The sequence below is a fragment of the Triticum aestivum genome, chromosome 6A (assembly GCF_018294505.1).
Source record: "Triticum aestivum cultivar Chinese Spring chromosome 6A, IWGSC CS RefSeq v2.1, whole genome shotgun sequence".
Classification (NCBI taxonomy): Eukaryota; Viridiplantae; Streptophyta; class Magnoliopsida; order Poales; family Poaceae; genus Triticum; species Triticum aestivum.
Window position 1 is genome coordinate 175,591,787 of NC_057809.1, and position 13,643 is coordinate 175,605,429.

Below are 13,643 nucleotides of genomic sequence, written 5' to 3' on the forward strand. Positions count from 1 at the left end.
CCACCTATTGAAGAAATACATGGTCTTGATAACCCGACATGGTTAGTAAAGGTAAATTGTCTCTGTAGATTTAATAAGGTTGAAATCCCATCTACTAAGTTTGCTAGCCAATGCTTGGATGAATTTGATAATTTTATTATTAAACAAGAAGACTTCAATGCTTATGTTAGTAGACAATTAAAACGTAATGCTTATATGATTGACCACTTGAGTGATTATATGTGTAGAGTTAAAGGTGAATTTAAACTTATTAGTAAACATGCTTCGTCTATGGTTACCACTCAAGTAGAACAAGTGCTTAAAGCACAATATGATTTTCTCAATGAATTAAATAATAAGAAAAATGATAATGATGTTAGAGTTGTGACTAGAGGGGGTAAAATGACTCAGGAAACTTTGTATCCTAAGGGCTACCCGAAGAGAGTTCAACAATATTCTCAAAGAACTAATATTGATACACCTAGTCCTTCTAAAAAGAAGAAAAAGAAAAATGATAGGACTTTGCATGCTTCTAGTGAACCTGTTGTTGACACACCTGAGAATCCCAATGATATTTCTATTTCTGATGCTGAAACACAATCTGTTAATGAACATGAACCTAGTGATAATGTGAATGATGATGTTCATGTTGACGCTCAACCTAGCAATAACAATGATGTAGAGATTGAACCTGTTGTTGATCTTGATAACCCACAATCAAAGAATCAACGTTATGATAAGAGAGACTTCATTGCTAGGAAGCATGGTACAGAAAAAGAACCATGGGTTCAGAAACCCATGCCTTTTCCTCCTAAACCATCCAAGAAAAAGGATGATGAGGATTTTGAGCGCTTTCCGGAAATGATTAGACCTATCTTTTTGCGTATGCATTTGACTGATATGCTTAAAATGAATCCTTATGATAAGTATATGAAAGATATTGTTACAAATAAAAGGAAGATACCGGAAGCTAAAATTTCCACCATGCTTGCCAATTATACTTTTAAAGGTGGAATACCTAAGAAACTAGGAGATCTAGGAGTACCAAATATACCATTCTCCATTAAAAGAAACTATGTTGAAACTGCTTTATGTGATCTTGGAGATGGTGTTAGTGTTATGCCTCTCTCTTTACACCGTAGACTTCATTTGAATAAGTTGACACCTACTGAAATATCTTTGCAAATGGCCGATAAATCCACTGCTATACCTGTCGGTATTTGTGAGGATGTGCCTGTTGTGGTTGCAAACGTTACTATTTTAACAGACTTTCTTATTCTTGATAATCCCGAGGACGGTAGTATGTCTATTATTCTTGGTAGACCCTTTTTGAATACTGCAGGGGTTGTTATTGATTGCAACAAAGGCAATGTCACCTTTCATGTTAATGGTAATGAGCATACAGTACACTTTCCGAGGAAACAACCTCCAGTCCACAGTATCAATTCTATTGGAAAATTTTCAATGATAACTATTGGAGGTTTTGAATTCCCTCTTCCTACTGTCCAGAAAAAATATGATATTCTTATTGTTGGTGACATGCATATCCCCATTGAGGTAACATAGTGTTATGCGAAAATTCTCCGGTTTCATGTTATTGGGAAAAAGTTTGTTAACAAGACTTGATCAACCTTGTTAATGGATTCCTTTTTGATGACCATGAGATGATGAAGTTAGAAAGCACAACTCCCTGTACCCTCCTTTTATTTTCTGTTATTTAGATTAAATAAAGCAAAAATAGTATTTTCTGTCTATTTTCTGAATTATCATTGCAATAAAAAATACCCCGAAAATAAAAGTTCTCCAAATGTCCTGAAAATGAAATATGATTTTTTATAGAATATTTAAGAATTATTGGCACTGAGAACACACCAGGGGCTACACCACCTGGCCATGAGGGTCCAGGGTGCGCCCACCAACCTGGGGTGCGCCCCCTGCCTCGTGGACCCCACATGGGCCTCCTCCACTTATTCTAGCACCCACACACTTCATCTTCCTCCAGAAAAAATCATCCCACAGCTCAAACCCGAGTTCTAGCTCATCTTGCCGCCATTTTCGATCTCCTTGCTCAAAGCTCCATTCACAAAACTGCTTTGGGGGATTGTTCTTCGGTATGTGACTCCTCCAATGGTCCAATTTGTTCTTTTCTAGTGCTTTATTTATTGCAAATTTTTGCTGCTTAGGTGACCCTATTCTAGAGCTTGCATGTCAAATTTATGTGGTCAAAAGTAGTTTTAATGCATGATATGGCCTCTAGGCACTTGTAGGGGTAGTTGCTATCAATCTTGTTGAGTTTGGTTCACTTTTATTTTGAGTCACCAAAAATTTCAGAAATGTTCAGAGGAGGAAAACGTTGAATAGATTACTGAGAGGCTCCTCGAGCCGAAGCTCGAAGGATAAGAAGAATGAGGAGAATAAAAAGCCCAAATACAATCTTCCTCGCACTGTGGAGGTTCGGCCATGTGAATAGCCATGCGATGAGTTCTTGAGAGCAGCCGAGTTTATGATGACTTTTATTATTTGGCTGAGAATGCGGGCCTCACCGACTTCCTCCATGACCAGCGCGAACAGTATCTCCTACTCACTAATATTTTCATGCAAAATATGTATTTCCATGCTAAGAAATCACCACCCTCAGTGGAGTTTCACTTATATGATGAGGTTAAGGAGATGTCACTTCTTGATTTTTGTCGCGTCTGCAAGATCCCCTTTGAGGGCAGCATCGAGGAACCACATCGTAGCGATGTGGATGGGTTTATTGATAGAATTACTGTAGGATAAACTAGGAAAATTTCAGATGCAAAAATTACAAGTATACATTTTCTAGTTCTTCGTTACTTTTGCGATATTTGCTAGTAAATGCTTAATTGGTCGCAGGAATAGTTGAAATCTTAGTGCTCCTGATATTGTCATTCTGCGCCATGCTTTGTTTCGTGATACCACTTTCAGCTTAGGCGCTATTGTTGCTAAACTATTAAATCTGAACTAAACAAAGGGTCCGATCTTCGGAGGCATCTTTGCTTCACGCCTTGCTGAACACTTTGGGATACCTATTAGGCATTATGAGAAAGAGGAAAAGTTGATGCCCCCTATTTTTATAGATTATAAGAGTACGGTAGCACATGATTTTATTGTTAAAGATAAGAAGAAGATGCTTAAGTATAAATTGATATTTGATAAAACTTACTGTGAAATTATTACCTTGCCTGCGCCCTCTCTGTTTAACATACTTTCAGGCACGTACCTTGTCTTACTAGAAGCCATTTATGCGTACCGGAGGCTAATACAAGCACCAGAGCCTAAGCCAAAGCCACCACTTGATCCTTATCATCAGTCAGTCTATTAGTGGGATCTGGAGGAGATTGCCAACCAATGGCACCATGAGCACCCTCCTCAGTACACCGGAGAGAGTAGCTTCGATCCATGGCCATAGACTAACTTAGGCCAAAAGCCTAAGCTTGGGGGAGTATGTATTTCTCACCGACATTACATTCATGTTCACACGCTCATTCTAGTTGTCGGTGCTCATACTTTTTCATTGTACTATCCATGCTAGTTTATTTTCTTTTCCAGCATTCTTCTTGTGTGTTTGAAAAACCTTAATAAAAACCAGAAAAAAAATTAGTTGTAGATTTTAGGTAGTTTACTTTCGATGCTTGTAGTAGTAGTAATTAAAAGAAAACCCAAAAATATTTCTCGTTCTTCTTTTGCTTGTTGGGAGCTTTCCCGTGTAAATAGTTTTATTTGTTTTCTTTGGTGGTCGAGAGGAGAAGACCATGATGAAAATGATGAGTGGCTCTCATATGCATTATTGTTGATCTAACCAAGAGCCCATATTACCTTGTATTAAATGCTTGCAGATTCTAGCTTAGTCCAATGCAGGTGCACTATTATTATTATCCACATCGTTCGGTCCTGCAAGTGAAAGGCAATAATGACGATATATGATGGACTGATTGAGATGAGAAAAGCTGGTATGAACTAGACCTATCTTCTTTTTGTAAATATGATAGGTTCATCATTCCTGATTCAGCCTATTATGAATGAAACATGTTTGCAATGACAATTATATATTATAGTTGCTCATGCCATGCTTAATTAGCTAGGAGTTTATAATGGTTTACCTTTTGTGCCAACATGCTATTAAAATAGTTGTGATGTGGTATGATAGAGTCGTATCCTCCTTTGAACAATTTGAGTGGCTTGACTTGGCACATGTTCACGCATGTAGTTGAAACAAAATCAACATAGCCTCCATGATATTTATGTTCATGATGAATTATATCCTACTCATGCTTGCACTCAGTGTTGATTAATTTTAATGCATGTTCATGACTGTTGTCGCTCTCTAGTTGGTCACTTCCTAGTCTTTTTATAGCCTTCACTTGTACTAAGCGGGAATACTTCTTGTGCATCCACTTCCATAAACCCCAAAGTTATTCCATATGAGTCCACCATATCTTCCTATAAGCGGTATCTACCTGTCGTTACACGTAAATTTGTATGTGCCAAACTCTAAACCTTCAAATGAAATTTTGTTTTGTATGCTCGAATAGCTCATGTATCAACTAGGGCTGTCTATATCTTCCGTGCTAGGTGGGTTATTCTCAAGATGAGTGGACTCCGCTCATCATTCATGAGAAAATGGCTGGTAACCGGGATGCCCAGTCCCATGCTTAAATTAAAATAATTGCAAACAAAACTCCCCCAGGATTGTTGATAGTTGGAGGCACCCGTTGTTTCAGACATGCCATGGATTGATGTTTGTTGGTGGTGGGGGAGTATAAACTTCACTTTTCTGTTTGGGAACCACCTATAATGTGTGTAGCATGGAAGATGTTGAGATCTCTTGGTTGTTATGTTGACAATGAAATTATGCCACTCAAAATATTATTCATCTCTATTTCAAAACTCAAGCTCTGGCACCTCTGTAAATCCCTGCTTCCCTCTGAGAAGGGCCTATCTATTTAATTTTATGTTGAGTAATCATCCTCTCATTAAAAAGCACCAGTTGGAGAGCACCACAGTTATGTGAATGCATTACTATTAATCTACATTGAGTATGACTCTGACTCGATCTCTTTTACTATGAATTGCATTGTTTAGTTAGTCCTGGATCTTCAGAGGTGCTCTGCATTTATGTTTTGCAGTCTCAGAAAGGGCTAGCGAGATACCATTTGGTTATATCATATTATGATTGTTTTGAGAAAGTGTTGTCATCCGAGATTTATTATTATTGCTCGCTAGTCGATTATGCCATTGATATGAGTAAACATGAGACCTAAATGTTATTGTGAATATGGTTAGTTCATAATCTTTGCTGAAAACTTTAATTCTGGCTTTACATATTTGCAACAACAAGATCAAACAGAGTATGTAAAAGTTTTTCTTTAACACTTTCAGTTTTTCAACTGAATTGCTTGAGGACAAGCAAAGGTTTAAGATTGGGGGATTTGATACATCTCCATGGTATCTACTTTTCAAAACACTTTTGACCTTCTTTTGGACTCTAACTTGCATGATTTGAATGGAACTAACCCGGACTGACGCTGTTTTCAACAAAATTGCCATGGTGTTACTTTTGTGCAGAAATAAAAGTTCTCGGAATGACCTGATAATTTATTTGCGAAAGAATCAACACTAGGGGGCCCACACCCTGTCCACGAGGGTGCAGGGCGCCCCCTGCCTCGTGGGCCCCCTGAGGCTCCACCGACGTCAACTCCAACTCTATATATTCACGTTCGGGGAGAAAAAATTCAAAGAAAAGGATTCATCGTGTTTTACGATATGGAGCCGCCGCCAAGCCCTAATCTTCATCGGGAGGGCTGGTTTGGAGTCCGTTCGGGGCTTTGGAGAGGGGAATCCGTCGCCATCGTCATCATCAAGCTTCCTCCATCACCAATTTCATGATGCTCATTGCCGTGCGTGAGTAATTCCATCGTAGGCTTGCAGGACGGTGATGGGTTGGATGAGATTATCGTGTAATCGAGTTAGTTTTGTCAGGGTTTGATCCCTAGTATCCATTATGTTCTAAGATTGATGTTGTTATGACTTTTCTATGCTTAATGCTTATCACTAAGGCCCGAGTGCCATGATTTCAGATCTGAACCTATTATGTTTTCACGAATATATGTGAGTTCTTGATCCTATTTTGCAAGTCAATAGTCACCGACTATGTGTTATGATCCGGTAACCCCGAAGTGACAATAATCGGGACCACTCCCGGTGATGACTATAGTTTAAGGAGTTCATATATTCACTAAGTGTTAATGCTTTGGTCCGGTACTCTATTAAAAGGAGGCCTTAATATCGCTTAGTTTCCAATAGGACTTCGCTGCCATGGGAGGGTAGGACAAAAGATGTCATGCAAGTTCTTTTCCATAAGCACGTATGACTATATTCGGAATACATGCCTACATTGCATTGATGAACTGGAGCTAGTTCTGTGTCACTCTATGTTATAACTATTGCATGAGGAATCACATCCGACATAATTATCCATCACTGATCCATTGCCTACGAGCTTTTCACATATTGATCTTTGCTTAGTTACTTTTCTGTTGCCACTGTTACAATCACTACAAAACCAATATTATTACTTTTGCCACCGTTACCGCTGCTTCAATATTACTTTGCTACTAAATACTTTGCTGCAGATATTAAGTATTTCAGGTGCGGTTGAATTAACAACTCAAGTGTTAATACTTGAGAATATTCTTTGGCTCCCCTTGGGTCGAATCAATAAATTTGGGTTGAATACTCTACCCTCGAAAACTGTTGCGATCCCCTATACTTGTGGGTTATCAGAGCCCAGTCTATTTCTTTTGAAAATGAGCCCAACTACTTATTTTTCTATGCCCTGATGGGCTGCAACTCTTTCAAGACGCCTGAAAATCTTGATAGTAATATGAAAATGGTTGTAAATATAAAAATAGATGACAAATTGGCAATTACTTTATAATTTCTGAATTTTTTCACATTTTGATATTCCTATTTCACTGGGCTTTAACGTAATTTAAATATATCTTCAAAGTACTTTAAATCTGGCTTGACATTTTGGTATTAAAAATAGTTTGGAACCCACAGAAATATGCGAAATTTCATTTAAATTTTTAACCCTGGCCCTTGCCAACAAAAAAACCGACTGCAATAAATTGCATAAGAAGTTGCAATGAGCTATATATAAATTATTTAAAAAATAGGGAATGGTCTGACTTGTGGGCCTATTAAGTTGACGCGTATGCAAGATTTTTTTGGTTATTATATACGTCAACAAATGATTCTAGCAGACATAACCGTTGGATGTCAATCCAACGGCCGTCATGTTTCTTCAATCTCTGATTTTCTTGCTCTAGCCGCCAAATCTAGCGTCGGCGGGACCGCCTACTCCCGCCTCTTGTGGTCGGCTGTGCTGCCGCGCAGGCCTCATGGACCCCCTACTACTCCCACCGCTGCCAGGCCATCCCTCTACTCACCAACATCCCTCCACTATTGTGGCTTCGCTGCCTCCGGGTCATTCCCTTCCTGGGTCTCGCCGTCGTCCATCGCGCTGGTGTTCTCGGCACGACGTGGTCAACCTTGTCAACAAACGACAACATTGGAAGAGGGACGTACATGGAGAGGCTGACAGTTGGGACCCACATGTTCCATGTGGCCGCACGCAAGCAAGTACCTCCCTATTATGCAAAAAAGAATGAATACTCCCACTGACAGCTCGGACCCACCAGCTATATCTTTGCACGCAAGGAAATGCCTCCTTATTATGCACGAAAAAAATGAATACTCCCCCTACTAGCTGGGACCCACCATAGTGGGAGGCTGACTTGTGGGCCTACTAAGTTGACGCGGACGGAGGGCTTTGTCAACTTAGTCAACAAACGATTCTATCACCAGTGAACATTGGATTGTTAACATCCAACGGTCGTCCTGCTTCTTCAACCTCTGATTTTCTTGCTCCAGCCATCCAAACCACCGCATGCTCTTGCCTCCTGTAGCCGGCTGTGTTTCCACGAACGCCTCATCGCCCCCTACTACTCCCACTGCTAGCCAGGCCCTGCAGCGACGGCAGCCTCACAATGCAGTCGAACCAGTGAACCCTCATACTCCTCTCCGCATGGGCATCCACTGCCGCGTATTCCCCGGCTCCGCGTCATCCCCTTCCTAGGCCTCGCCGTCGTCCACCGCCCAGGTGCTCTCGGCGCGGGATGGTCAACGTGGTCAAGGAATGACTTCCATCGGAAGAGTACTATACGTGGAGAGGCTGACAGCTGGGTCCACGACAGCAGCAAGGAAGTGCCTCCTTATTACACGCAAAATAATTATTCCTCCACCTGACAGCAGGGACCCACCGGACGGGCCACCGTAATTTGCAAAAAAAATGTTTCCCCCTGACTGCTGGGACCCACCAGCTACATCTTCGCATGGAAGGAAGTGCCTGACAGTTAGGTCCCACCTGGTCGAAGCATATGTAGCGTTGTCATTCTGGTCGCGAACGTGTACGTACATACTAATCGATCGGTCTGTCTACAGGCTGCAGCGATGAACCGTGGCCGTGTAAGGAAGGGCACGTGTCGTAGTATAGACACGCACATGTCGTAGTAGAGGCACGCACATAGCATGTACACGTACGTACAACGGCCAGGGTGCAAGAAAGTAAATACGGCCACGTACATACATATGGGCGGTGTCTCGAATGCATACTCGCGCATACGTACGTCCAGGGCTCGTGTACATGGCTGGGTCAGAAGGGAGAAACTACGTCATCGTCGTGTTCATCAAGAGGCAACGGAATGCGTCGTGTTCACGGGAGGCAACGGAATATGTGGTGTTCATCGGGAGCCAACCGGCTTGGACAGAACAGCCCATGGAAATGAGGCCTGGCATACCGCAAAACGGAGGAAACGACCTTATGTTCGACCCACCATGGTCGAAACGGGATCATGTTCATCAGGAGGGGTCTGGCGTACCGTAAAACGGAGGAAACAAACTTCGCTTGGACCTCCTACGGTCGAAACGGGGTCCTGCTGATCGGGAGGGGTGTGGCGTACCGCAAAACGGAGGAAACGGACTTGTGTTGGAGTGTTATGGTCAAAATGGAGGTCCTATTCATCGAGATGGGTGTGGCATACCGCAAAATAGGACTCCACGGGATACTGTTCATCTCCACCGTCGACCTCCTCCAGCCTCCATGGGCTACTGTTCATCCACCGTCGACCTCCTCCAGCCTCCATCTGCGACTGTTCATCCACGGGCTCCTGTTCATCCAGCCTCCACCACTCCTCCACCGGCTACTGTTCAACCAACCCTCTCCACGGGGTCCTATTCAACCACCCCTCCATGGGCTACTGTTCATTGATATGTCTCCAAAGTATCTATAATTTTTGATTGTTCCATGCAATTATATTATCTGTTTTGGATGTTCAATGGGCTTTATTATGCACTTTTATATTATTTTTGGGACTAACCTATTAACCGGAGGCCCAGTGCAAATTGCTGATTTTTTGCCTATTTCAGTGTTTCGCAGAAAAGGAATATCAAACGGAATCCAAACGGAATGAAACCTTCGCGAGGATCGTTTTTGTAACAAACAAGATCCAGGAGACTTGGAGTGGACGTCAAGAAAGCAGCGAGGAAGCCACGAGGTTGGAGGGCATGCCTAGGGGGACAGACACGCCCCCACCCTTGTGGGCCCCTCGCAACTCCACCGACCTACTTTCGCCTATATATACTCATATACCCTGAAAACATCCAAGAGCACCATGAAACCCTATTTCCACCAGCGCAACCTTCTATACCCGTGAGATCCCATCTTGGGGCTTTTTCGGCGCTCTGCCGGAGGGAGAATCGATCATGGAGGGCTTCTACATGAACACCATAGCCTCTCCGATGATGTGTGAGTAGTTTACCACAGACTTTCGGGTCCATAGTTATTAGCTAGATGGCTTCTTCTCTCTCTTTGGATCTCAATACAAAGTTCTCCTCGATTCTCTTGGAGCTCTATTTGATGTAATTATTTTTGCGGTGTGGTTGTCGAGATCCAATGAATTGTGGATTTATAATCAATATTATCTATGAACAATATTTGATTCCTCTCTAAATTCTATATGCATGATTTACATATCTTTGCAAGTCTCTTCGAATTATCAGTTTGGTTTGGCATGCTACATTGATCTTTCTTTCAATGGGAGAATTGCTTAGCTTTGGGTTCAATCTTGCGGTGCTCGATCCCAGTGACAAAAAGGGAAACGACACGTATTGTATTGTTGCCATCCAGGATAAAAATATGGGGTTTATATCATATTTCTTGAGTTTATCCCTCTACATCATGTCATCTTGCCTAAGGCGTTACTATGTTCTTATGAACTTAATACTCTAGATGCATGGTGGATAGCGGTCAATGTGTGGAGTAATAGTAGTAGATGCAGAATTGTTTCGGTCTACTTGTCACGGACGTGATTCCTATATACATGATCATGCCTAGATATTCTCATAACTATGTGCTTTTCTATCAATTGCTCGACAGTAATTTGTTCACCCACCGTAGATTATGCTATCTTGAGAGAAGCCACTAGTGAAACCTATGGCCGCCGGGTCTATTTTGCATCATATTATTCTCCCACCAACTAGCTATTTCCGTCGCCGTTTATTTTTCAATATTTACTTTTCAATCTATACAACAAAAATACCAAAAATATTTATCTTATTATCTTTATTAAATCTCACTTTTGCAAGTGGCCGTGAAGGGACTGACAACCCCTTTATCGCATTGGTTGGAAGGTTCTTGATTGTCTATGCAGGTACGAGGGATTTGCATGTAGTCTCCTACTGGATTGATGCCTTGGTTCTCAAAAACTATGGGAAATACTTATGCTACTTTGCTGCATCACCCTTTCCTCTTCAAGGGAAATCCAACGCATGCTCAAGAGGTAGCAATAAGGATTTCTGGCGCCGTTGCCGGGGAGGCTTACACCAAGTCAAGTCAAGATTTGATCTCCAGCCAACGTGCGGATTTCTAGCGCCATTGCCGGGGAGATCTATGCACAAGTCAAGACATACCAAGTACCCATCAAAAACTCTTATCCCTCACATTACATTATTTGTCATTTGCCTCTCGTTTTCCTCTCCCCCACTTCACCTTTGCCGTTTTATTCGCCCTCCTTTTTTCGTTCGCCTCTTTTTGCTTGCTTCTCACGTGTCCGTATGTTAAATCGTTTATTTTGCTGTTATGGCTAGTCCTCCTATCATTGTTAGTGCTCATGATCATGAAGTTCTTAATTTTAAACAAAGGGAGGGAGAAAATCTAAAAGATGCTTGGCAAAGAATTTGCAATGCTCAAAATAGATCCACTAGGAAGCAATATACTTCCATTCTTCTTCACAATTTTTATGTCGACATCACTCCTTGGAATAGATATATTCTTGATACCATCACCGGAGGAATTTTTTTGGGTAGCCACACTTTTGATTCTTATAATGCTATGTTAGATCGGTTTGGCCCACCACCTCTTTTACTTAATGGAACTATTTCAACTTTGGAACACGTAATGCAAAGGCTTGAAATTATCAAAAATAAAGTTTCCATCGTAGAGTTGATCAAGAATTTGTATAAAAAGATCCACAATCAAATTACTCAATATGGATCTAAGGTAGGAGTTACTCTGAAATTTTTTCGACAAAAAGAACCCATAGTTAATGAAAAGATAGATCAAGATTCCACTAGAATTGATAAACTTGAGGATATTATTACCATCTTAGGGTCTGCCTTTTCTACCATAAGAAACACTTCAAACCCTCCTATGACCAAATTTGCCAAGTTTATGTATGTTACTAAAAATAAGGGTGAATCTTCTAGTAAGGAAAATGCGGATCTCAAATCAATAAGTATTCATCCCAACGTCTTCACTATCATTAAGGAATCTTTTGCAACAAATGAATTTCTTGATTTCTTGCCTAGGAGTTTGATATTTAATAAAAGAAGAAAATTCCTAAGGGTTATAAGTGTTCAATTAAATAATTGCCTACCAAAGATGACAATACCTAGATCTATTCTTGGTTTCATGCCTAGCTAGGGGCGTTAAACGATAGCGCTTGTTGGGAGGCAACCCAATTTTATTTTTGTTTCTTGTGTTTTGTTCCTATTTAGTAATAAATGATTCATCTATCCTATGTTATGATTGTGTTTTTATGCTTTAATTAGTGTTTGTTCCAAGTAAAGCCTTTAGGATCTTCTTGGATGATTGTTGTTTGATCTTGCTGAAAAAAACAGAAAGTATGCGCTCACGAGAATAATTTTAAATTTTAACCAGGGAGAGATAAAATGCCAATTCCAACTGAAGTATATAAATATAAAAATTAGTTATGTCTTCCTAATTTGGTAGGATTTTTTGAGTTACAGAAGTATATGTTTGATACAGATTGCTACAGACTGTTCTGTTTTTGACAGATTCTGTTTTTCATGTGTTGTTTGCTTATTCTGATGAATATATGGCTTGGATCGGGGGGTATGAACCATAGAGAAGTTGGAATACAGTAGGTTTAACACCAATATAAATAAAGAATGAGTTCATTACAGTACCTTGAAGTGGTGGTTTGTTTTATTATACAAACGGAGCTCATGAGATTTGTTGTTGAGTTTTGTGTTGTGAAGTTTTCAAGTTTTGGGTAAAGATTTGATGGATTTTGGAATAAGGAGTGGCAAGAGCCTAAGATTGGGGATTCCCATGTCACCCCAAGGTAAAATTCAAGGACAACCAAAAGCCTAAGCTTAGGGATGCCCCGAAAGGCATCCCCTCTTTCGTCTTCGTCCATCGGTAACTTTACTTGAGGCTATATTTTTATTCACCACATGATATGTGTTTTTTTGGAGTGTCTTGTATGATTTGAGTATTTTCTTTTTAGTTTACCACAATCATACTTGATGTACACACCTTTTGGAGAGACACACATAAATCGGAATTTATTAGAATACTCTATGTGCTTCACTTATATCTTTTGAGCTAGATAATTTTTCTCTAGTGCTTCACTTATATCTTTTTAGAGAACGATGGTGGTTTTATTTTATATAAATTATTGATCTCTCATGCTTCAATTATATCATTTTGAGAGTCTAATTTTCTTTGTTTATAAAATTATTCCTAATATGATAGGCATCCAAGATGGGTATAATAAAAACTTTCATATAGAGTGCATTGAATACTATGAGAAGTTTGATACTTGATAATTGTTTTGAGATATGAAGATGGTAATATTAGAGTCGTGCTAGTTTAGTAGTTGTGAATTTTAGAAATACTTGTTTTTAAGTTTAAAAGTCATGTAGCATGCACGTATGGTGACCATTGTGTGACAAATTTGAAACATGAGGTGTTCTTTGATTGTCATCCTTATGACTGGCGGTCGGGGACGAGCGATGGTCTTTTCCTACCAATCTATCCCCCTAGGAGCATGCGTGTAATGCTTGGTTTTTGATGACTTGTAGATTTTTGCAATAAGTATGTGAGTTCTTTATGACTAATGTTGAGTCCATGGATTATACGCACTCTCACCTTTCCATCATTGCTGGCCTCTTCGGCATCGTGCATTGCCCTTTCTCACCTTGATAGTTGGTGCAAACTTCGCTGGTGCATCCAACCCTCGTGATATGATATACTCTATCACACATAAACCCCC